The 27,772-nt window shown below is 39.3% G+C and overlaps 1 protein-coding gene across 17 annotated transcripts in view; it reads right to left on the bottom strand.

Annotated features, from left to right (window-relative positions):
- Positions 1–27,772, bottom strand: part of LOC135775928 (alpha-2,8-sialyltransferase 8F-like) — a 1,056,838-nt gene that overhangs the window by 643,796 nt on the left and 385,270 nt on the right. The window lies entirely within an intron of this gene.

Genomic DNA, 27,772 nt, shown 5'->3' on the forward strand with positions numbered 1-27,772 from the left:
CATTTGCCTACTCTGCCTATAGGTAGGGCCAGCCCTGTGTAAATATGGTAAAACTACAAAATATTGCATGAAATGCTGTTAATAAGAACATACTGCTACTAATACTGTTTTTGATGTGCTTACGCGCACAAACTTAAAAGCCCATGCACTGAAACGCGCGTTTTAAAAATCACGCAAACACATAATTTCTTTGGGCTTTACAGGAGATATACGCACAAATAATCTTGTAATACCACAGTCTCTGCAAGTATTCTCATAAAAACAGTCGTTTTTTATAAGTGAGAAGTTGATCATGTGTCAGTGTATATAGATCAGCGCATCTCCACCGGTGTTAAAGGGCCAGTTCCTCTTATAAGAAATGCTTATGTTTGAGTCATTATCATGGCCGAACTTACCATTGGGCTTGATTGGGCTTGAGATAACTTGAAAGAGCAATGCGAAAAGGAAGCGCTCAGTGAAATGAAAAAGATTACTAAAGTAGGGTCTTTTAACTCTGGTCTAAAACTGTTTGTTTCTTCAGTCGTATAGTCTTACGTGATACGCAGGTATACACAGTATACCCACTAGGAAAGGTCAAGGATTTCCGTATACCCACTTAAAAAGCGCGAGGATATGTAATAGCGCGTGACAACCTTTTAACACTTTAATTCATAAATTGACATCTGAATCACTCACCATTCGCATGCTCCACTTGCTACTTTGGCGGGTTGAACCTCATATTCAGTCGGCTATTTGGTATTTGGCTTCATTCGGCACTGCGTGATCCGATCATCATATGAAATCAAATTTTCACGTATTTTCGCGCCGCAAAAGTGACTGGAAAGCAGACGGGTGTATTCATCTGGTGCAACAACCAACAGACGAAGGACATCAAAGTACCGCAAGAGCAATTCAGAAATCACACGGAGAAGTCTGCTTTCTAATGGCTCTCGCAGTACTTTGACATCACCAAACGGTCTGCGTAGCGCCAAATGAAATCCAATCTGCTCGCAGTCTGCAGCTCACATGACACTGTAACCAAACAATCCCTGTGGAGAAGTGAACGAGTAGAGCAGAGCTACGAAACATAACAAAATCCGGAGAGTTAACACCAGACATATGACTATGTCAACATTTAAATCATCAGTCTAGTTTATTGCTTCATCTGGAGGTGAGGATCACAGTTTAAACTTCTGAAAAGTGTTCATTTTATATCTACCTTCAAGGTTTTAATGTAGCCTATTACGTTCATATCAAACGCAAAAAATAATTCATGATCATCTTCTTCAATTTGGTTTTTGGTGTCTAATATTACATGATGGTCTTGTCATAATTTTTTTTTTTTTCATTTTCCTTATTATTTTAATAATTTTATCACAAATTACATGTTCAGAATATATTTATTTCACTTTATTTAATATTAAATTTTTGTAACATTCCAGCCATCATTATAGGGCATTTTACAACTGGTCATTTTGTTGAAGAATGGTTTAAATTTCAAAAGAGGAACCAACACCACAATAGCTGATTCGCTATTATATACTGTATGCAGGCACGTGCACAGATAGGGCTCAACCGGTGCAGAACACATGCCCTTTTTGTCCTTACACTCCGAAGTGCCCTTTTTTTCTAAAGAATTTGATTAGATTTTTTGTTTTTCTTTAATAAATCAATGCTATTGGTAACCCTTTACGTATGTCTGTCTGTTTTACAAATATATTTATCAAATAAAAGTTATTAAAAAACAAAATCTTTTTGTATCCGCTCAAACTGTCAGTCAAACCTCTTAACTCCGCCCCCTGATTGCGACGAGCTGAAGTTCCACAGCAGAGCAGCTGAACGTCTTGCAACGGTAAATAAATATCTTGTTGTTTGAATACAATGCCGTCTCATTACGAAAGAAACACTAGTATGTCTATAACGGCGCATGTTTTATAAATTTGAGCAGGGCTGGTTTAGACGAGATTGGGCGAGAGGGCAATCAGGGAGGCACCAAGGGCTCCAAACTGTGACCAAAATGAGTTTTTGACACAGCGCGAGCAGTTTTCACTGCTGTTCATGCATGTGCAGGGCACCCGTGACAACAATACGGAATGCAGGATCGGGTTTTACCGCTTATTTGAATGACGCGTCTCAATCGTTTACCGATGGGTCTACGCAGCCCGGGTGAACCGCGAGAAGATGCGCCCGCGCGGGTTTAAAATTAAACATTGCAGAGATGAGAGATAGAGAAAACTTCTAGCCTACATTAACACCAAAAACATTACAGATAGAAACACACAGTTAAGGAAAACTGTGGATATCATAGAAGACGAGAAACTTGTAAAGGATACAAGTATGTGTATTGCCCTGCCACTCATCTCATTACAAAATGCTATCTGGATATTTATGTATGCCTAGATATAGCCAAGTGGGCTGTATGATTCTTTAGTTCATAACTTTTTATTCTGAAATCAACTGCACAAAGTTAAGTCTGTTTAGTATTTTTCAGTAATGCAGTTCTTTTGGGAAAATGTGAATAAGTGCAGGCTGATTTAAGGTGTGCTCAAAAATTTCTGCTTGCGCTTTAACATTTTCTGTCAGGGGCTACAGTGCTCCAAATCACCAAAAAGTTAGCCCTGAATGACTAGACTAAATTTTTTATACATTTTCATTGCTGGCTTATTTTAAGGAAAGTGTAGTTCACGAGAGAGAACAACCAACCTAAGTGCACCTTCAAGAGACCAACGTTCCTGGTCCTCAGCACAGTTTTTGCCAGGTAGGCAGATACATGTTTTACTATATTTTACTATATTTTTTTGATCTTAAATCTCATATTTCCCCTCTTATCAATGACATACATAAACATGTTAACCAAATAATAAAAATTAGATCATAGAACCAAAAATAATAGCTTTTTTCCTCAAACATATTTTTATTTAACTTTATGTATGCAAAGCAGAGGAAAAAAATGAAAATTAATATATTACACAATTAAATAAGAGGGAGTACACAAGAGCAGTTCACAAACACATGACTACAAATAGGCCTAATACAGACAAACACCCAGGAGGCAAATTGTTAAAGCCAACTTAGAAGGCCAGATATCCTTATAATGCCATAAAATGTCATTTTTCATTCATTAATAGGGAATTTTTCAATCATTAATAGTAAATAAATATAACGTTTTTAAGACGATTATTATGTGCTATTTATTTGGGGGGGGGCCTTTTTCAGTTTCAGCACATGCCCCTCAAAAGGTCTGTGCACGGCCCTGACTGTATGTGTGTATATTCACACATCAGCTCTGTTGTTGTCTGTTCCACCCCACAAGTGTTAGGACTTGCTAAAGCGAGAATGACGAGCTTTCACAAAACAGCATTACAAACAAGGACCAGTCACTTATATGCAAGGTTTAAATTGGGCCGGGGCTAAGCCGTACTGGTGTGCATGCTGGTGTTGATGCGTGTGCACTGACACAAAGCGAATAAGTGTTTTTATTCAATCCTATGGAAAGTAGGCTTCATGCTCAACAAAAACACCAGCAAACGGGTTTTTACTGCTCATTTGCAAAACATCTCAAACGTTTTTGTCACCTTGCGCTTTATCTTCTGATGCCTACGCAGCCTCGTGTCAGATAAATATAACACATCTCACTTCCTTTTCAAAATTTAATTTCCTTTTCGAAACTTTCAGAAAGGAAGTTATGATCAATTGTATGATGGCACGTGCATATAGCCCAGCAGGGCCGGTTCTAGACATTTGGAGGCCATAGGCAAAAGTTATGTTGGAGGCCACCTGCACCACTCATTTCTTCCACTTTTAGAATAAATACAAAGCAACCTTTTTATATATCTTTTATTACTATTTGTTCATTTTCACTAATATATATACACACATACAAGAACTGTATGTTTTTTGTGTACATGTCTCTTTTCCCTGTATTTGTTCTTCCTCACGATCACTATGTTGCTCCTCTCTCTCTTTGCCCTGTTGTTTTCCTGACTCTCCAGTGTTCTTCAAAAACCTCATCATTGATCCTACAACATATTTTAAAAAGAGTACCAGTAATGCCATGAGAACGTCTACATTGTTTTCTACAGAGTAAAAATAAACTGTAGTACAGTAAGTTATGCGATGTACTTCAAAATTATAAAAAATTTAAGTCTGTAACTGGTTATTATCATTTTAAAACGAGTAAGCATTTAAGTAAGCCAGGATTTAAGTAGCAGTTTTGCTGTAATTTGTTCAGTAATTTATTTATTTTGCAATAACACAAAACAAGGAAAACATCTATACAGAACAACATTACATTTACAGAAGTACACTTGCTGGACATCACTTCAGTTCATAAACATCAGTGCCTTTATACTTATTTTCTATCTGGGTATGAACAGGATTTCCTCTAAAAAAAACAATGATTTAATATTGCCACATTATGCCATTGCAATACATTAAACACACTATATATACACAAATAAACTGCTAGTGGAAGTGAAACGGACAAACTAAGCAAAAAGAACAGTTTGTTGTTAAAAAATATGCTTTATGTTTATTAAGTATTTATTGATTAAAAAATTAAGTAGTATGTTTGAGCAACTAAACAACAGCGTAGCTTATTTACAAAATACAGATTTGAAACAATTAAACATACTCTATTGTATTTGCTCCTTGTCTTTGAACTCAAATTAATTTACTGTAATATAATGCAAATCAGTTCCTGACGCGATGTTATTATACGCGCAATTTCATCACATCTGATAGTCTCGAGTGGACGCGTTACGAGTGGACGCGATGACAAATCACATACCTTCATCACGCGCTGCACTTTCTTTGCGTGCCTGCTTTGCCTTTCGCTTAGCAGCCTGTGAAGGATGCACTCGTTTGGGCGCCATCATAAATCATTGACTTTTTGCAGAAAAAACTTGTTTGCATATCAATCTTATCTTACATTCAGAGGGCGAGAGCTGCGGGACCCACATAAGTGGTTTTACTACAGGTGAGTGACAATTCATTTATAGCCAATAGACAAAGAGACCACTTGTTGCTTTCCATCCTGATTGGTGTATTAGCGTATAGGGATTTTATGGCTATGGAGGCCCCACCTCTAAGCTCGAGGCCCTAGGCAATTGCCTACTCTGCCTATAGGTGGCGCCGGCCCTGTAGCCAAGGTAAAAAAGTAGTATACTTTAGTGTATTAGAAATATGATTGAAGTACATTAAGTATAAAACAAGTATGCTTCTACTTGTTGTACTTAATTTAAAGAGTATTTAATATGTACTTTTTAAAAGTATACTTCCAAAAAGATGTAATTAAGTTCAACTTAACAGTCCAAAAAATAAGTATACTAATTTACCAGTAATTCAATTATCTTTTAAATGTACTTTTTGAAAGTATACTTCCAAAAAGATGTAATTAAGTTTAACTTAAGAATCCAAAAAATAAGTATACTAATTCACCAGTAATTCAATTATCTTTTAAATGTACTTTTTGAAAGTATACTTCCAAAAATATGTAATTAAGTTTAACTTAAGAATCCAAAAAATAAGTATACTAATTTACCAGTAATTACATTATTTTTAAATGTATTTTTTGAAAGTATACTTCCAAAAAGATGCAATTAAAGGAATAGTCCATTTTCTTAAAAGAAAAATCTAGATAATTTACTCACCACCATGTCATCCAAAATGTTGATGTCTTTCTTTGTTCAGTCGAGAAGAAATTATGTTTTTTGAGGAAAACATTGCAGGATTTTTCTCATTTTTATGGACTTTAATAGACACCAACCTTTAATACTTAACTCAACACTTAATAGTTTTTTCAACGGAGTTTCAAAGGACTATAAACAATCCCAAACGAGGCATAAGGGTCTTATCTAGCGAAACGATTGTCATTTTTGACAAGAAAAATAAAAAATATGCACTTTTAAACCACAACTTTTTGTCTAGGTCGGTCCAGCGCGACCTAACGTAAATGCATAGTGACTAAGGGAGGTCACGTGTTACATATACAAAACGCACATTTGCGGACCATTGTAAACAATAAACTGACACAAAGACATTAATTAGTATTAAGGGTGTCACGATTTCGATTTTAAATCGAAATCGATCGAAATTAAGTCACAGCTTCGAACTTCGAATTAAAAAATGGGATCATCGATGCTGCCACGCCCCCATGTCACGTCCGGTCGGCTTGCCAAGCGAGGGAAAAAACTCACAGAGATGCCTTTAAAAACATCTGTCCAGCAGAACGCGATCATATTTTAAACACGAGGTATGCTACAACTCCTTGAAATGCATATCATAAACAGGATTACTACCTAGTGTTCTGCCTTTGGACAGAGCACAGCTCTCTGTACGGGCGCGAGAGTGAGGGAGGCGCAAATATGCAGCGGGTTATATTTAAACAGCTCGCATGAAACACATAAAACTGAACAAATACATAAGGATTACTACTTTAGTTTATGTTTAGAGCGCACGTGAGACAGAGAGAAGCGCAGCTGCTTATGATGCTGGATTTATTTCAGATGCTATGAGTCCAAGACACGCGCATTAAGTTCATGTGCATTAAATCCATGTGCGTGCAAGAAGGAATCCTCTTTCTACAAGCTCTGGCGTTAAGTGAAGCCCACAAACCCCCATGCGAGTTGTGCAATGTGCATGTTATGTTAAACTATAATAATAATAAATAATGGCATATCATTTTTGTCTTCAAAAAAAAATTATGTAAAAATCAAGAATCGGATCGAATCGTGACCTTAGAATCGAAAATGTAATCGAATCGAGGATTTGGAGAATCGTGACACCCCTAATTAGTATCATTCCACATACAACAACGTCAGAACGGTTCTCTTTCAACACACTTGTAAACACTGGGGCGGAGTTTCGCGTTCATCCTCTGTGACCTCTTGACGTCATGACTTATTGCGTGGGGTCACGCTGTCGCATCATGACCGGATCTAGACGAGAAATTGTGGTTTAAAAGTGTGTATTTGTTATTTTTATTGTTAAAAATGACCATCGTTTTGATAGATAAGAACCTTATGCCTTGTTTGGGATCGTTTAGAGTCCTTTGAAACTCTGTTCAAAAAAACTGTTAAGTGTTGAGTTAAGTATTGAATGTTGGGCTCTATTAAAGTTCATTAAAATGAGACAAATCCTGCAATGTTTTCCTCAAAAAACATAATTTCTTCTCGACTGAACAAAGAAAGACATCCACATTTTGGATGACATGGTGGTGAGTAAATTATCTGGATTTTTCTTTGAAGAAAATTGACTATTCCTTTAAGTTTAACTTAAAGAGTCCAAAAAATAAGTATACTAATTTACCAGTAATTTAATTATTTTTTAAATGTACTTTTTGAAAGTATACTTCCAAAAAGTTGTAATTAAGTTCAACTTAAGAGTCCAAAAAATAAGAATACTAATTTAAATGTACTTTTTGAAAGTGTACTTTGTTGTCAATGTATTTTAAATTGTATAGAAGTTTATTTTTTTAAGTATATTAAATTTGACATTCTTAGAGTGACAATTCAATGTACTTATGGGAAGTATATTTTTTGGAAATTAATTGTTAATTTACTTTTTTAAAGTGTAGTATGATCTCACTTCATTAGAAGTGTGACCTCTGTACACTTTATACAGTATACTCTAAAATAAGTGTATTTTTAGTTGCATATCAGAGTACTTTCATAAAATACGTTCGAATAATAAAATTTATACACTGAATGAAAAGAGCTGTATACGGACAAATACGGATGGGAAATCCCTGCTAAACTTTAGGTTCCCTTTCAGTCGGTCACTACGACGTCACGTCGTGACCGACGAATTGGGAACCGCTTCGCGGGGACCTATCTACTTCGAGAAACCTTTAAAACGCCAATGAACTTGGCATGCAGATAATTGCATCTGCCGGCGCCGCCCCGCCGCACAGGTATTTAATGAGAGGCAGGTGCAGTTATCAAATCAGCTTTTTTAGCTTCGAAAGCTGGCAGATCTACTGCTCACGAGAAGCTGCTCTTTTTCTCTTGCAAAGGAATAGATCTCTGCATGTCAGTTGGTTGGGCGAGGGGACCACAGCGGGGCTCGCGAGTGTTTCCACCTTTCTGATCTAAGTGATCTCTTTCACACTTTTTAGTTGAGTGTGTGCGTTCTCCTCCCTGTGTGCTTCATCAACTTACACATCTGAAAGAGTGATTTCCCTAAAAGAGCTGCAGTTGAACTTTCGTCTTTTTAAAGACAGCCGTTCGCTGTTCACGGGCGTTGAGCGTCTTTTTAAAGATGTCTTTTCGTCCGTGCTCCACTTCTGGATGCGGCAAGTACATGGGTCCATAATATGAGGCAGAGCCGTAGATGTAATGCAACACATAAACTACAGATAAGAAAAATTGCCATCAAAGTGCCCAGGTTAAAAGAGGAAAGATGAGGAGAAACATACAGAAGATAAAAGTATGTATACTGCTATATATTAATGAATTATATTATTATGTAGCTTGCTATGCAATTACACCTAGTAGTATTATATATTTTTTCTGTTTAACTAGCTTATGTAACATTAGCTAAGTTTCCATCCACTTGTCAATCGAATTATCTGAAGTTCGGTAAAAAAAAACTTATGCGAATAAAGCGGGTGAAAGTGTGTTTCCATCCAACGGCTTTAAAGTGAATAAAAACCTGTACGTAATGACGTCACATGCTGGTTTGCGATCAAATTGGTATATCGAATTGATTTGAGACATTTGAAGGTGTTTCCATTCATTTTCGCACTGAATCGCACAATATTCAAGCAAACATTTGCGAACAAAGTTTTGCTAGACAAAATGGATAGCGCCATACCACAAGTTATAAGTGCTTATGTGCCAGCTGAGCTGATAGCGACATATCAAGCTATAATAATACGAAAATGACGTTAACATCAAATTGCTATGATGATGCAGATGCATTTAAATGCCCGACGACAATGGAGGCATTAACGTGAAATGATAGTCCGGATCAATGCTTAACGTAAATGAGAACGAAAAATATCTTTCCAGAGCTGTTAATATTGGAAGCCAATGAAACTACGAGGGTTCTTTGGCCGAGGATCCATCTCATCAAGGTCGAATTTGCTTTTATTTTCCCTCCGGCACCGTTGCGAGATAACTCTCTTTTTTGAAACACGTATCGCTGTTTGAGCGCCTTACATTTACTCCGGAGGACGTCCCACGTCTCCCCATAACCATTGTTGGACATTTCCTTCCCGAGTTCCTAATAAATTATGGCATTTCTTAGATTTTTGCTATCTAAAATAGAGCTGTAATCGGGCCTTAAAGGTTAGGCCTGAAATGACCGGAGCCCGACAGAATGCAGCCCGAACCCGAAAGCACATTTAGATTGACAGCTTTTTAAAAGCCCGAACCCATTTACAGCCAGACATTATTTAAATGTGCGCACGCAAACAGCTTTTATCAAGAATGAGTAATTTACAAAGGTTTTAACATTATTTATTAATGACTAACTGGGCTACACGTCACTTGGAAGTTGAAACAAAGAAAAAAAAAAGTCATCTGTATTCTGTAATATCGTAACATCTCGTTCTAAATAGACATATGCAATACATTATAAATAGGCCAACATGCCAATAAAAACTATTATTTCTTAACTAATTAAATTAAGATAATACATTCTGAATAAGATGGTTATTTGGGAATAACGAAATTAAGATAAAGGTTCCGTGGGATTTGCTTCGTCATGCCAACATTAGTCTATATCCTCTGTCTAAATTATGTATTTAGTTATAGCTTTCTTTAATTTCCGTTCCGCCGGCTTTTCAGCCGGCACCCACAAAACCACAAAAAGAGCAAATTCCTCTTCCTCCTCCAGGTCTTCAGAGGCAGTCGGGGGTGACTGATGGGCTCATACCCCTACGTCCCCCCTCTTCTCTCTCGCCAGCGGATGTGTCGAGCGCCCCAGGACGTCTTCATCAGAGCCTTCCCCGTGCAGCCATCCATCAGCGGAGTCAGGTGAGTGCTCATTTACACATTATACCTTTCAACGCAGCCCAAGAGAGCGCGTCATCGAGCACCGCTGCTCCGCTCGCCGCGGGTACCTCGATTGTGCTGTTAATTCCCCTTGCCCGGTATCTGGAAGCTTGGCAACAACTTCCCAGTCCGTCGCGTTGGCTTTTACGCACGATCCGTCTCGGCTAAGCGATAAAATTCGCTGGCGACCTCCCAAGTTTACCAGCATTCGTTTCACTATAGTGAAACCCACCGATGCGCACATACTACGTGCAGAGATTGCCGTCCTGCTGGCGAAGGACGCGATTGAGCCGGTTCCTCCAGCCGAGATGAGGTCAGGGTTTTACAGCCCTTACTTTATCGTACCCAAGAAAAGCGGCGGGTTGCGACTGATCCTGGATCTGCGCGTTTTGAATCGAGCACTTCACAAAATGCCATTCAAAATGCTGACCCAGAAGAGCATATTCCAATGCATTCGCCCACAGGATTGGTTTGCAGGATTGGACGCGTACATTCATGTCTCGATACTTCCCAGACACAGGCAGTTTCTCCACTTTGCGTTCGAGGGTCGGGCTTATCAGTACAAAGTCTTACCTTTCGGGCTCTCTCTCTGTCCCCACGTCTTCACGAAAGTCGTGGAGGGGGCTTTAAAACCCCTCAGAGAGAGCGGTGTTTGCATCTTGGCATATCTCGACGATTGGCTCATTATAGCACAGTCGCGTCAAATGCTTTGCACTCACATAGACCGTGTGCTCAAACACCTCCCCCGTCTCGGTCTTCAGGTCAATCGAGAAAAGAGCAAACTTTGCCCTACACAGAGGATCTCTTTTCTCGGTATGGAGTTGGATCCGGTCAATTTCACAGCACTTCTCACGGAGGCGCGCGCTCAGTAAATTCTGGCTTGCTTGAATACGTTTACGGGCAAGACTGCGGTCCCTCTGAAACAATTTCAGAAACTTCTGGGGCATATGGCAGCAGCTGCGGCTGTGACACCGCTCGGTTTGCTCCATATCAGACCGCTTCAGCATTGGCTTCACGACCGAGTCCCGAGGAGAGCGTGGCTCACCGGCTTTCACTGTGTTATAATCACACCAAAATTCCGTCTCACTTTCACCCGGTCGTCAGACCCAGTGTTTCTCAGGGCGGGGGTGCCACTGAGACAAATTTTACATCCCCAGACATGCAATAGTATGCACAGATGCTTCCAGCACGGGGTGGGGAGCCACGTACGGCGAGCTTGCAGCTTCAGGAGTGTGGACATCACCTCAGCTGCACTGGCATATAAATTGCCTAGAGTTGTGGGCTGTATATCTTGCGCTCGTCCGCTTCAGCAGCGAGTTGCGAGGCAAAGATGTACTAGTTTCGCACCGACAACATTGCGACTGTTCGTATATCAATCGCCAAGGCGGTGTGCGCTCTCGTCACCTGTCGCATCTCGCCCGTCATCTCCTCCTTTGGAGTCAGAAGAATCTGAGGTATCTTCGTGCCATTCACATTCCAGGGTCGCTCAACACAGCGGCAGACGCGCTTTCACGAGCACCGCGCCCAGGCGGATGGCGACTCCACCCTCAATCGGTTCAGCTGATTTGGAAACGTTTCGGCAGAGCACAGATAGATCTGTTTGCATCTCCAGAAACAACCCACTGTCGCCTATTTTATTCACTAAACGAGGGAACACTCGGCGTGGATGCATTGGCACACAGATGACCGAGAGGTCTTCGCAAATACGCATTTCCCCCAGTGAGCCTCATTGCGCAGACTTTGTGCAAAGTCAGGGAGGATGAGGAGAGTATTCTTTTAGTTGCTCCATATTGGGCCACCAGGAGTTGGTTTCCAGAGCTCCCCCTCCTCGCGACAGCCCCTCCCTGGCTGATTCCCCTGAGGAGGGACCTTCTGTCTCAAGAAGTAGAAGTAGTGGGCACATTATGGCACCCGCGTCCCGATCTGTGGAACCTCCATGTGTGGTCTCTGGACGGGGCGCAAAGGTTCTAGGTGATTTACCCCAGGCGGTATCTAACACCATCGCTGCAGTGCGAGCACCGTCTACGAGACAGGCATATACGCTGAAATGGAACCTGTTTGTTGAATGGTGTACTTCTCAACGAGAGGACCCCCGGGAATGCTCGATCAGAATTGTGCTTTTATATCTCCAGCACCGCTTGGAGAAGAGGCTGTCACCATCTACTATTAAAGTAGATATCGCGGCGATATCCGCATATCACGCCCTCCCTCTTTTCCTCCTTGGGACCTGTCCATGGTGCTGAAAGCCCAGCAGGACGGCCCTTTCGAGCCTCTGCGTACAGTGAGTATTAAGTTTCTCACTATGAAGACTTTGACGCTCCTCGCATTGGCTTCTATTAAAAGGATAGGGGATCTTCATGCATTTTAGGTCAACGATTCGTGCCTTCAGTTTGGGCCGGCTGAATCCAGTGTTACACTGAGACCCCGGCCGGGCTACGTGCCTAAAGTTCCCACAACTCCTTTCAGAGATCAGGTGGTGAACTTGCAAGCGCTGCCTTCGGAGGAGGCAGACCCAGCCATGGCTTTGTTATGTCCTGTACGTGCATTACGTGTGTATGTGGATCGGACTCAAAGCTTTCGCACCTCGAAACAGCTCTTTGTTTGTTACAGTGGTCAGCAGAAAGTGAAAGCTGTCACTAAGCAGATGATATCTCATTGGATTGTAGACACAATCGCCCTGGCTTATGAGAAACAGGGCATTGCTTGCCCTTTTGGTTTGAGAGTTTTTGGTTTGGTAGTTCTGGTAGATGCTGCTTTTTTGCAAGCCTGTTTTAATAACTTTATTTTGTTTAGTAACCAAGCCAGCTTCACTTTAAGTTTAAGATAAACTAGATGCTGTTGTAAAGAAGCTTGGAGTCAAAATATATTTTAAAGTTGTATGTTTGCCTTCTTTTTTAATATGATGTCTATCCATGTTTGTGTTTACAGACGTCATGTACCATGTGGTCGACTTTGTTGACACTGAAGAGGTTTCTGTGTAAAAATGATGTAAGTTTAATCATTTAATTTAATCATGTTTGGAATAGCTGCGTGATGAAGTGAAACTAAAAGGTTAATAAACACAAACCGAAGCACTTTCTATATGACGCACTCTACATAATATTAAGCCTTTATACAACATAAATGTACAACGTGCATTTATCTGCATAAAATGCAAGACTTCAACTAAGTTTTTAACTAAGTTATCTAAAAAAAGAAAGTTTAACTCCCTTTGTGGATGTGCATCATAAACAGCGCACTTTTAAACACGTCCAGTCAAAGCACAAGCTTCATAACATTAACCAGCTTTAAGTCTTTTGCTATCATTTTAGCGATTAGCTGTGTCGTGTCGTCCTCTTACCCAGGGCCGGCGGTACCTCTAGGCAGAGTAGGCAAATGCCTAGGGCCTCAAGCTTGGAAGGGGGGCCTCCAACTGCTAAGTCCATGTGCGCTAGTTCGACAATCACTACTGACAGCATTAAATAAAGTTTTACGGTGAGTTCAACTTTATGCGGCGCCGACGCATGCGGATGACTTCAAAGTAACGTGACTCATAAGGTTAAAGAAGCCTAGATAAACAGCATTCAAATCTCTGCAGCTGACCGACTTTAAGTGACTGAAAGCATCTATAACATCTTTTGTTTCCTGCTCCACAAAAGCGTCATGCAAAAAGACAATGCAGTACATGATGCAGGTATTTTGAAATAATGCATTTTAAAAATAAACTTGGCTTTGTTCTGTGTATCAATGTAATTTCAGGACAGATCAAACTTGAGCGTTGCTGACTCTGTTTAGACACTTTGAATGTGTGTGCACGATAGCATTGCACGGGGAGTTATTTAAAGTCAAAGAGGAACGAAAACTGGGGTTACCTAAAGTAAACTGTCTGTATATCTTGTAAGTCCTCTACACTTTATTTTAGTTTTGAAATCATGAAAGTAGTTTGTCTGTTTAACTTCTGGTGCCGGCTGATTTGTATGGATATTTAAGGTAGCCTATAAAAAGGTATTGCAATCTATGAATATATACATAGTCTGATAGATAACTTTATACTGTATATTGGTTCAGTAAGAGGGAAATTCTTCTTTATACCCAGCTAAAATAAAAAACAAAAGTTTTCTAGGAGGTGTTCACCTGTAGTTTTTTACGGTTAGGGTTTTTGCAATGTACTGTTGTCTTTTTAATTTTACTCTTTGGAGATTATCCCAAAAAGGTGGTGTTTTTAATAAATTTGACTGCCTTAAAATGTTTAATACATGTGGTTTTGCATAATTTCTAATTACATTTTAACAAAGTTAATCAATTTGTTGATAAAAACATAAAAAGGAAAAGTAATGGGGAAAAACATGTTTAATAACTGTAGTGCTTAAATGATTTCTTACAGGGTAGAAAAACACGTTCTCATATTATTCTGAAAATTAGAGGGGTGTAAGGGGCCTCCAACATAAATTTTGCCTAGGGCCTCCAAATATCTAGAACCAGCCCTGCTCTTACCTCAGTCAAGATGTAATGTTAATGCTCGTATGGCTCTCTGGTATCTCTTTGATGTTTAAATATGAGATGATAACCCATTGAACTTTTGACGGCGATGTACATTTTGCACCTGACTGACTGTATTTCCGAATGTCACGTCATCCTTTTAAACCATCGTGCCCAGTGATGTGAGGTGTGGCCGGCTTCACGGGATCGGCAGGCTGCCGTGCATTGCGTGGATCGGCGGGTTTTGGCGCGGAATTATCTGTTTGTTTTTGAATCATGCATGGTAATGTTACTGATGTTATACGCTGGTCAGCGTATCTCGACACGCCTCAAACACCCATCTCCAGAACCAGTCTTTACTACCACGTGCGCTTGTAATGCTAACCAGACATCCAAATTCCGCCAGATCCACAATAAATAAATAAATAAACCCAGATGATCATCGTTTTCGTGATCGATCATCGATGCCCCGTTCGAGTACTCGAGCAATCGAGTACTCGTGCCCATCCCTAATTCTGGAATTTAACACTTTGAGTCTCATTTCTGGTTTGTTTTGGATGAACTACAGTGATGGACACTGAAATTTTGACAATGGGTCGTGTCTTGACTTTTTGACTCATTAAAAAGCGTCTCTTGACTGCTTCAGAATGGAAGTCAAGGGCCATGCACAAACATGTCATTAAAACAACACTTAACGTTCATTTTCAAAACTGTGGTACTAAAATAAGAAGTGTAGCGAAATACAGTTTCTGTCGTGTTTTATTTCGCATTTTGTAAAATTCCATTAACTTCTCTTGGAAGACTCTTTGCTCGCTGATATATCACTGCGCCGTCGGAAATGGAAACAGGGTCTGTTTACATGTGGTTGTAGTTTTTTCGCTTGGTTTCTCTCAGAAGGCTAGCGTGAGCAGAGCAAATTTTTCCCATATTGGATGGCTCAGTGACCAGTCTTAGGTTTGAAGTTGAGCTCGATTGTGACGCTATACGCTGAGTTCCGTTCAGCGTCCTTGTACGGAAAAAGTGGTTGTCACCATCAAGTGGTCGGGAGTGTGCTAACGCTTCAGACTCATATAGAGTGGAAGCAGGGGCGTCATGCACCAATTTTTTTTTAAGGGGGCAGAGTGTGCACAGTTCACAGAAATTTGTGCATACACATACATCAAAAGAATTATATTATAGAGCTTTCGGTCTTTTCCATGGCACTTAAATTTCTATCAATATGAGCGCCCCTACCTTCATGCAAAAAACTCCAACATAAAAGTGTTGACTCACTTTCATATCAAATACTATTTAATCGGAATAATAACATGATATTGGTATCATATTTAAAACAGAAACGACATGTTTTATTTATTTAAGTTTTGTTTAATGACTCATGGTTATGCATACTTTAATGCAAAATTAGACTGAAACACACCAGTGCCATTGCTGTCATCAGTAGCCTATTAGGGGCCCTATTTTAACGATCTAAGCATATTGACTGTTTGTTTGTTTGTTTGTTTGTTTGTTTGTTTGTTTATATAGCACACAACTACAGCGTTATGCTGCCCAAGGTGCTGTACAAGCAAATTATATAAAAGAAACACATCATAAATGTATTGTCTAAAGCGCACAGGGCGTGTCCGAATCCACTTTTGCTAATTTAACAACAGGAAAATTGGTTTGTGCGCAGAGCGCACGGTCGAAAAGGGTTGTTCATATTTTCCTAAAGAGTATAGGTGTGTTTTGGGCGTAACGTGCAATAAACCAATGAGAGTCTCCGCTCTCATCCCCTTTAAAAGCCTGTTGCACTGCCGCTATGTCTAATCCCTAATTAGAAAGCGGAATTTGTAAACTGAAAAACTAAGCAGAGGAAGAAGATACCCAGTTTAAGATTAATGTTTAATAATTGAGTAGTTTTTCACTTGTATTGAAATTTTTATTTTTTGGATTAAAACCTTTAAAACCCGTTTTCTTTTAGTCATGAAAGTAAAAATAGCAGGCTTTTAATTGCTGTAAATGTATGGCAATCCAATATCATCAAAAAATAATTTACAAGTATGTATATATTTTGATATGAAACTCAAAAATTTATATAAATTGTTTTGGTGTATTTTGTTTACAAAGGTAATGGCACATGACAGTTAACATCTGTATCAAGGTGGTGTGATTGATCTATACCCTAGAATAAGCTGTGACACTATGAGACGTACATGCAACTGATACTTTTTGTTATTTTTTGGTGCATTCCCACACTATACAAACACATTGTTTGGCTCCAAAGTGCATACACTTTTGCCTTTATTATGTAATTCTCATTTATAGGTAAACATTTATTCCATGAGTCAGGGTTTTGCCTGAATGTCAACATAATATCCCAAAACTTTGATATAAAAAGTGATTTATTGTGATATTTTACACTACTATGTATTTTTTTAAACACATTGTGCATGTGTATGTTTATTGTACTTAATGAAATTACATGCAAGGTGTTATTTGTTTCCCAGGGTCACATAATTGTCATACACATATTGTCATACACATAAAGAGGATTTTTTGTGATCGTACAGTTATGGTGTTATTCATTCATTAATGTGTTCTTTCTTACCTTAAATAACGTATCATTTTTCACACCTTTTGTTTTTAATGTCTATATAGTATTGTCTAAAAATCCCAAATTCTGGATTGAAGCCCCAGTACCGGAGGGCACACCAATCCCAGAGAGCATCCATCTGAAAGCAGGTGATGGCGATTTACTACTAATCAAGGAACCAGCTTTACTGACGAGATGCGCATGATAATGCATGCGATTTATCGTGCATCACTAGATTTTACATAAGTGACAACACAGCTTAGAGTATAAATATGTACTTTTCTCTGAATCTGAGTTAATAGTTACGAATACAGAGCTTATAATGTCTGTCATTGCTCAACAACAAAGAACTAAAAGTACAGCCTGTAGTGGAACCTCCATGACACTAGAGGGCACACCAGTTCAGTAAGATCTATAGAGTGTGATGTATCGAAAGTAAGTGAATAAGAAATAAATGGATGTTCGGTGACTGAGCTGTGTATGTGTCTTGCATCTATCCAGCAATCTGTTACATGGTGTCAGAAGTGTTTTTCAAATCTTGAAAAGATGGAACAAGAAGCAAGCGCCTGGTGAGTCAACAGTAAAAATATGGATCAGATATTTTCGCTGACGCCTCCGGGAAGCTTCAATTTTGACGATCCCAGTGCATGGCCACAGTGGATGCACCGCTTTGAGCGATTCCGCGTAGCATCAGGACTAGCAAGTAAACCCTCTGCCTACCAACACTGCAAATATGGTGATTTACATGAGGAAATGATCAGTAACCGTATTGTAGTGGTCATAAGAGACGCAAAGCTCTCAGAAAAACTGCAACTTGATCGAAATTTGACATTGGACAAAACGATAACCCAAGTCAGACAAAATGAAGAAATAAAACGCCAGCAGCCAGTAATTAGACGAGAAAAGTCTGATGTGAAAGAAGTAAACCTTGAAGCAGCCATGACAAAGAGAACATCTAAAACAAGAATGAAAACAATGAGAGCAGAAGGGACAGCACAAAGAACACAAAGTACATATGATGCAACTCAGAAAATTAAACAGATGGATGCCTGCAAAAGATGTGGGAAAAGTCCACAGCACTTGTGGAAAATGTGTCCAGCCAGAGAAGCAGAATGCAGAAAATGCAGGAAAAAAGGAAATTTTGCTGCAGTTTGCCGGTCAGCTTCAAAACTTGAAACGATAGTTGACAGTTCTTATGAGTCTGTTTTTTTAGGAGCAATTCAGACCCAAAAACAAGATTAAAACTGCAAGCAGTGATGGAAGGGCCCTCGCACACCTGACACCGCCACGCCGTGGCATGAGAAGAATTAAAGGGAACAGTAGTAAATAGGCATTTAAGCATGTAAACATAGGTGAACCATTTAAAAGTGTAGTATAATGTGCCACATTTCCTGTTGCTAATTACAAATGACAGCGAGGTAGCATCGTGTAAGATAGCATGAGAGAGAGAGAGAGAGTGAGTGAGCGAGTGTGTGTGTGTATGAGTGACTACATGTAAATATTGGCACGTAGATGTGTTCTGTCCAGGACTCTTATCAATCATGTGAAGTTTGGGACAAATCTGACATTGCATTATCATTGTAAACATGTTACTTCCTGTTACCAGCTGGTGGCGCTATGACCGTAACTGACTATTGGCATCATAAGTGACTATCAGTGATGGGAGTAACGCGTTACTGTAACTCCACTATTTTTTTAAATCAAGTAACGCAATTACAATTACTGAAATTTAAATGAGTTCGTTACGCGCGTTACTCTATTTTGTAAAAAATAGACAAGACATATCTGACGTCGCAGGACTGTAGTTGGCGGCGCAATAATTCATTACACTTCATCATAGCTGACAGTGCATATAGAATGAACATGAAAAATCTAAACGGGACAACATACCTTTGTTTAAATATTGTGCGCAAGTCATAATCCATCCGGTCTCATGTTTGTAAATTATCTTCACCGAGCAATCGCAGTATGACATCAACTTGCATTTGTAGTCCACAAAGGTAATAAATCTAAGAAATGATCATATATTCTTAGATGTTTACATCGGCTTCATGGAAGAGAACGATCCGCGATTGTTGTTTCCACTAAAATATTCACACTGCGGTGTACACCCGTGTTAAAACTCCATAGTATGTGTGAGCTCGCTTTTAGTTTTAGTTTCAGTCTCTCCGTATCCGAACAAAAAATCCACTCGCTCTGTGTCCATCTGACAAAACAATCCACTCGCTCTGTGTCCGTCCGACAAAACAATCCACGTAGCCTACTCCGTTTTCTGAATAAATATCTTCCTTTAATCCTGTGTATCATTTAAATCCAACAGAAAACAAACAATATATGACCAAAGAGCGCAGTCCCTGTGGCAAGCTTCACAAGCTGTGTTCCAATTCAAGTGCTGCACCCTACTAAGCATGCAATAAAAGGTGAGCACTTGCCCATTCAAGGCGCTCAGAAGTTCGCGAAGAGAACTGAAATGAGACGGTCTAACCTTCGGAGGACCCATAATTTGCCTCATCTGCTGCACACGCATCGTGCCTGTCAGCAGGACACAGCGGAGACGTTTCTAACTTATTAAAATAAATATGAAATCAGAAAAATTATAATTTATTTTAGAAAATTTGACATGTTGACACAATTGTCTCCAAATTTTTAAAGAGACACTACACAATTTTAACACATTTTATATTTTTGTAAACATGCAGAATATTTGTCTAAATGGTCTTAATGATATACATAAATAAACTAAGTTTAAATATTAAGATAATTTCTAACAAAAATATTCAAAGGTTGAATCTAAAGCAAAATAGGCTCCTACAGTATGTGATATATTAGAGTCTTATGTGTAAAATAGCCCATCCATATCATTTTACTGTTTGACTGTTCAGTACTGTTCATATTTACATTTAAAAAGCAGACATAAAAGTAACTTAAAAGTTACTTTTCTAAGTAACTAATTACTTTTGATATACAGTAACCGGTAGAGTAATTCAGTTACTTTTAAAAGAAGTAATTAGTAACTGTAACTAATTACTAATTTTTTAGTAACTTGCCCAACACTGGTGACTATTGACATGTAGATGTGTTCAGTCCAGGACTCTTATTAATCATGTGAAGTTTGGGACAGATCAGACATTGGATAATCATTGTAAACATGTCACTTCCTGTTGCCAGCTGGTGGCGCTATAACCATAAGTGACTAATGACATGTAGATGTGTTCACTCCAGGACTCTTATTAATCATGTGAAGTTTGGGACAGATCAGACATTGGATAATCATTGTAAACATGTCACTTCCTGTTGCCAGCTGGTGGCGCTATAACCATAAGTGACTATTGACATGTAGATGTGTTCAGTCCAGGACTCTTATTAATCATGTGGAGTTTGGGACAGATCAGACATTGGATAATCATTGTAAACATGTCACTTCCTGTTGCCAGCTGGTGGCGCTATAACCATAAGTGACTATTGACATGTAGATGTGTTCAGGTCATGACTCTTAGCAATCATGTGAAGTTTGGGACAGATCGGACACTGTATGCCTGAGTTCCAGCAACCTGTTTCATAGCGAAACATCAAACTTTGGCTGGCCGAAACAGACACAAATTTTAATATAGAATCAAATCCTTCGCAATTTAGCATCACAAAGGCCTTAAGATGACACTCGCCAAATATGATGATGATCCGACGAAAACTGTAGGAGGAGTTAGTTAAAGTATGACTGCTGGAAATGAGAAAAACTGAGCCAAAATCTGAGAAATAATTCAAAATAGCTGACTTCCTGTTTGGTTTAGGGCGTTGCTCCAAGAGACTTTTTTGTAGGGCTTGTAATAATACATGAGCATACCGAAATTCGTACATGTAAGTTAAACACAGTCCAAGGGCTGCTTCATTCAATATTTGAAAGTGGCGCTAAAACATGTTCCTTCAGGTTGCCAGCTGGTGGCGCTATGGCTATAAATGAAAATTGTTATGTAGATGTGTTCAGGTCAGGACTCTTAGCAATCATGTGAAATTTGGGACAGATCGGACACTGTATGCATGAGTTCCAGCAACTTCCTGTTTCATTGGAAAACATCAAACTTTGTCGGGCCAGAACCGACACAAATTTTTACGTAGAGTCAAATCCTTCGCAATTTAGCATCACAAAGGCCTTAAGATGACACTCACCAAATATGAAGATGATCCGACGAAAACTGTAGGAGGAGTTAGTTAAAGTATGACGCCTGGAAATGACAAAAACTGCGCCCAAATCACAAAAATAACTCAGAATAGCTGACTTCCTGTTTGGTTTACGGCTTCGCTCCAAGAGACTTTTTTGTAGGTCTTGTCATGCTACAGACGCGTACCGAATTTCGTAATTGTACGTCAAACACAGTCCGAGGGCTGCTTCGTTGAAAATTTGTAGGTGGCGCTATAGAGCCATTTTCTCACGCCTAATTCTAAAGCATACACCACATGTAAATTTTCATCACTCTTGACATCTGTGCAAAATTTCATGAGTTTTCGAGTATGTTTAGGCCCTCTAAAGTCCCGCTGAAGTCGGAGAAAAAGAAAAAAAACTAGAGATGCACTGATTGACCGACCAGAGACCAGTAACCGACCCGTCAGTCTCACGACATTCCGATTCCAGTTGCCATTTCATTGTGTCATTAAATACCTCATTGTTCGGTCAAGTTGGTTCATTCTGTCTATTTACTTTTTTGGCGAACACCAAAAATTTGTTATAATAATAATTAAAACTGCAAGCAGTGATGGAAGGGCCCTCGCACACCTGACACCGCCACGCCGTGGCATGAGAAGAATTAAAGGGAACAGTAGTAAATAGGCATTTAAGCATGTAAACATAGGTGAACCATTTAAAAGTGTAGTATAATGTGCCACATTTCCTGTTGCTAATTACAAATGACAGCGAGGTAGCATCGTGTAAGATAGCATGAGAGAGAGAGAGAGAGAGTGAGTGAGCGAGTGTGTGTGTGTATGAGTGACTACATGTAAATATTGGCACGTAGATGTGTTCTGTCCAGGACTCTTATCAATCATGTGAAGTTTGGGACAAATCTGACATTGCATTATCATTGTAAACATGTTACTTCCTGTTACCAGCTGGTGGCGCTATGACCGTAACTGACTATTGGCATCATAAGTGACTATCAGTGATGGGAGTAACGCGTTACTGTAACTCCACTATTTTTTTAAATCAAGTAACGCAATTACAATTACTGAAATTTAAATGAGTTCGTTACGCGCGTTACTCTATTTTGTAAAAAATAGACAAGACATATCTGACGTCGCAGGACTGTAGTTGGCGGCGCAATAATTCATTACACTTCATCATAGCTGACAGTGCATATAGAATGAACATGAAAAATCTAAACGGGACAACATACCTTTGTTTAAAAATTGTGCGCAAGTCATAATCCATCCGGTCTCATGTTTGTAAATTATCTTCACCAAGCAATCGCAGTATGACATCAACTTGCATTTGTAGTCCACAAAGGTAATAAATCTAAGAAATGATCATATATTCTTAGATGTTTACATCGGCTTCATGGAAGAGAACGATCCGCGATTGTTGTTTCCACTAAAATATTCACACTGCGGTGTACACCCGTGTTAAAAATCCATAGTATGTGTGAGCTCGCTTTTAGTTTTAGTTTCAGTCTCTCCGTATCCGAACAAAAAATTCACTCGCTCTGTGTCCATCTGACAAAACAATCCACTCGCTCTGTGTCCGTCCGACAAAACAATCCACGTAGCCTACTCCGTTTTCTGAATAAATATCTTCCTTTAATCCTGTGTATCATTTAAATCCAACAGAAAACAAACAATATATGACCAAAGAGCGCAGTCCCTGTGGCAAGCTTCACAAGCTGTGTTCCAATTCAAGTGCTGCACCCTACTAAGCATGCAATAAAAGGTGAGCACTTGCCCATTCAAGGCGCTCAGAAGTTCGCGAAGAGAACTGAAATGAGACGGTCTAACCTTCGGAGGACCCATAATTTGCCTCATCTGCTGCACACGCATCGTGCCTGTCAGTCAGCAGGACACAGCGGAGACGTTTCTAACTTATTAAAATAAATATGAAATCAGAAAAATTATAATTTATTTTAGAAAATTTGACATGTTGACACAATTGTCTCCAAATTTTTAAAGAGACACTACACAATTTTAACACATTTTATATTTTTGTAAACATGCAGAATATTTGTCTAAATGGTCTAAATGATATACATAAATAAACTAAGTTTAAATATTAAGATAATTTCTAACAAAAATATTCAAAGGTTGAATCTAAAGCAAAATAGGCTCCTACAGTTTGTGATATATTAGAGTCTTATGTGTAAAATAGCCCATCCATATCATTTTACTGTTTGACTGTTCAGTACTGTTCATATTTACATTTAAAAAGCAGACATAAAAGTAACTTAAAAGTTACTTTTCTAAGTAACTAATTACTTTTGATATACAGTAACCGGTAGAGTAATTCAGTTACTTTTAAAAGAAGTAATTAGTAACTGTAACTAATTACTAATTTTTTAGTAACTTGCCCAACACTGGTGACTATTGACATGTAGATGTGTTCAGTCCAGGACTCTTATTAATCATGTGAAGTTAGGGAAAGATCGGACATTGCATAATCAGTGTAAACATGTCACTTCCTGTTGTCAGCTGGTGGCGCTATAACCATAAGTGACTATTGACATGTAGATGTGTTCAGTCCAGGACTCTTATTAATCATGTGAAGTTTGGGACAGATCAGACATTGCATAATCAGTGTAAACATGTCACTTCCTGTTGTCAGCTGGTGGCGCTATAACCACAAGTGACTATTGACATGTAGATGTGTTCAGTCCAGGACTCTTATTAATCATGTGAAGTTAGGGAAAGATCGGACATTGCATAATCAGTGTAAACATGTCACTTCCTGTTGCCAGCTGGTGGCGCTATAACCATAAGTGACTATTGACATGTAGATGTGTTCACTCCAGGACTCTTATTAATCATGTGAAGTTTGGGACAGATCAGACATTGGATAATCATTGTAAACATGTCACTTCCTGTTGCCAGCTGGTGGCGCTATAACCATAAGTGACTAATGACATGTAGATGTGTTCACTCCAGGACTCTTATTAATCATGTGAAGTTTGGGACAGATCAGACATTGGATAATCATTGTAAACATGTCACTTCCTGTTGCCAGCTGGTGGCGCTATAACCATAAGTGACTATTGACATGTAGATGTGTTCAGTCCAGGACTCTTATTAATCATGTGAAGTTTGGGACAGATCAGACATTGGATAATCATTGTAAACATGTCACTTCCTGTTGCCAGCTGGTGGCGCTATAACCATAAGTGACTATTGACATGTAGATGTGTTCAGGTCATGACTCTTAGCAATCATGTGAAGTTTGGGACAGATCGGACACTGTATGCCTGAGTTCCAGCAACCTGTTTCATAGCGAAACATCAAACTTTGGCTGGCCAAAACAGACACAAATTTTAATATAGAATCAAATCCTTCGCAATTTAGCATCACAAAGGCCTTAAGATGACACTCGCCAAATATGATGATGATCCGACGAAAACTGTAGGAGGAGTTAGTTAAAGTATGACTGCTGGAAATGAGAAAAACTGAGCCAAAATCTGAGAAATAATTCAAAATAGCTGACTTCCTGTTTGGTTTAGGGCGTTGCTCCAAGAGACTTTTTTGTAGGGCTTGTAATAATACATGAGCATACCGAAATTCGTACATGTAAGTTAAACACAGTCCAAGGGCTGCTTCATTCAATATTTGAAAGTGGCGCTAAAACATGTTCCTTCAGGTTGCCAGCTGGTGGCGCTATGGCTATAAATGAAAATTGTTATGTAGATGTGTTCAGGTCAGGACTCTTAGCAATCATGTGAAATTTGGGACAGATCGGACACTGTATGCATGAGTTCCAGCAACTTCCTGTTTCATTGGAAAACATCAAACTTTGTCGGGCCAGAACCGACACAAATTTTTACGTAGAGTCAAATCCTTCGCAATTTAGCATCACAAAGGCCTTAAGATGACACTCACCAAATATGAAGATGATCCGACGAAAACTGTAGGAGGAGTTAGTTAAAGTATGACGCCTGGAAATGACAAAAACTGCGCCCAAATCACAAAAATAACTCAGAATAGCTGACTTCCTGTTTGGTTTACGGCTTCGCTCCAAGAGACTTTTTTGTAGGTCTTGTCATGCTACAGACGCGTACCGAATTTCGTAATTGTACGTCAAACACAGTCCGAGGGCTGCTTCGTTGAAAATTTGTAGGTGGCGCTATAGAGCCATTTTCTCACGCCTAATTCTAAAGCATACACCACATGTAAATTTTCATCACTCTTGACATCTGTGCAAAATTTCATGAGTTTTCGAGTATGTTTAGGCCCTCTAAAGTCCCGCTGAAGTCGGAGAAAAAGAAAAAAAATAATAAATATAGCTGCAAGCAGCGATGGCGGGCCCTCGCACGTTTGTTTACTGCTACCCGGTGCCTCCGAGAAAACGATGCACGGTGGGCATGTGCATCAAGTGGGTATATATCAGTGTACTATTTCATGTTGCTACTGACCCATTTAGGTACAGTAGGTTAAAGAAACCCCATATTTTAGACAAACGGGGGCGCTAGTGAGCCACTAAAGAGACACGCCTTTGTCTGACCTATTTGTCCACTCTGAACAGCCGACAACTCTGATGTTTGTGCCGACTTTTAGGTTAATCTAAGCACGCCAAGAGTCCTAAATATGCCTGAAATAAATGTAAAGTTTGGGGCGTTGCCATGGGAACAGCGTTCGAGATATCAAAAATCCCTTCGCAATTTATCATCTACTATGTCTCGGCATCATGTTGACCGCTTTTGGTGTCAATCTCATGAATATTCTAGAAGGAGTATTAAAAAGAATAAAGGCGTCAACTGAAAGGCTTAAATATGCCTTTAAAATGAAAGTAAAGCTTGACAGGTTGCCATGGGAACAGCGTTCGAGATATCAAAAATCCCTTCGCAATTTATCATCTACAATGTCTCGGCATCATGTTGACCACTTCGGGTGTCAATCTCATGAAAATCCTAGAAGGAGTATTTAAAAGAACATCGCATGGAACTGTAAGGCTTAAATATGCCTTTAAAATGAAAGTAAACTTTGACGCATTGCCATGGGAACAGCGTTTGAGATATCAAAAATCCCTTCGCAATTTATCATCTACAATGTCTCGGCATCATGTTGACCACTTTTGGTGTCAATTGCATGATTATTCTAGAAGGAGTATTTAAAAGTTAACTGCATACAACTGTAAGGCTTAAAAATGCCTTCAAAATGAAAGTAAAGTTTGACGCGTTGCCATGGGAACAGCGTTTGAGATATCAAAAATCCCTTCGCAATTTATCATCTACAATGTCTGAGCATCATGTTGACCACTTCTGGTGTTAACCGCATGAAAATCCTAGAAGGAGTATTTAAAAGAACATCGCATGGAACTGTAAGGCTTAAATATGCCTTTAAAATGAAAGTAAAGTTTGACGCGTTGCCATGGGAACAGCGTCTGAGATATCAAAAATCCCTTCGCAATTTATCATCTACAATATCTCGGCATCATGTTGACCACTTCTGGGGTGAATCACATTATTTCCCTAGAAGGAGTATATAAAAGAACATCGCATGCAACTGTCAGGTTTAAATAAGCCTTTAAAATGAAAGTAAAATTTGACGCGTTGCCATAGAAACAACGTTCGAGATATCAAAAATCCCTTCGCAATTTATCATCTACAATGTCTCGGCATCATGTTGACCACTTTTGGTGTCAATCGCATGAAAATCCTAGAAGGAGTATTTAAAAGAACATCGCATGGAACTGTAAGGCTTAAATATGCCTTTAAAATGAAAGTAAAGTTTGACAGGTTGCCATGGGAACAGCGTTCGAGATATCAAAAATCCCTTCGCAATTTATCATCTACAATGTCTCGGCATCATGTTGACCACTTCTTGTGTCAATCGCATGAAAATCCTAGAAGGAGTATTTAAAAGAACATCGCATGGAACTGTCAAAAAAATCCAGCTTTGTGACTGACACACTTCCTGGCGCCTGGTGGTGGCGCTATACCCGGGAGTCACAATGGACACATCGATGCGATCGGAATCTTCAGACGAACAAACACCCTGCATGGCATCACAATAAGATATTTTTTGCCTTAGATATTAGACACTTCCTGTTTCTCTGAATTCGCCATAAATTCGTCGCCTCGCCATGGCAGAACCGTTCGAGATATCAAAAATCCCTTCGCAATTTAGCAAGTACAATGTCTCAGCATCATGTTTACCACGTTTGGTGTCAATCGCATGCATCCTCTAGGAGGAGTATTTAAAAGTTCAATGCATGCATTTTTTAAACAATCCAAAATAGCCGACTTCCTGTTGGGCGGAGCTTAAATGTTAGAGGGTGAAAGTTGTTCGGGTCGATGAGATCTATATGCGTACCAAGTCTCGTACATGTGCGTAAATTTTTGCCCGATCTGTGCCCCAATGTTTGTTTTTGAATTACAGGGGGCGCTACAGAGCTCCCTTACCACGCCCGAATTCCAGCCTTTGCCGGGTCCTAATGGCCGACGACTCTGACATCTCTGCCAATTTTCAAGAGTTTTTGAGTATGTTAAGGCCCCCAAATTGCCCTGAAACGTAAAAAAAAAAAAATAAAAAAAATAATAAATCCGAGCAAAAACAATAGGGCTTCGCACCTTTCGGTGCAGGC

Source organism: Paramisgurnus dabryanus, chromosome 21 (assembly GCF_030506205.2).
Source record: "Paramisgurnus dabryanus chromosome 21, PD_genome_1.1, whole genome shotgun sequence".
NCBI classification, from domain to species: domain Eukaryota; kingdom Metazoa; phylum Chordata; class Actinopteri; order Cypriniformes; family Cobitidae; genus Paramisgurnus; species Paramisgurnus dabryanus.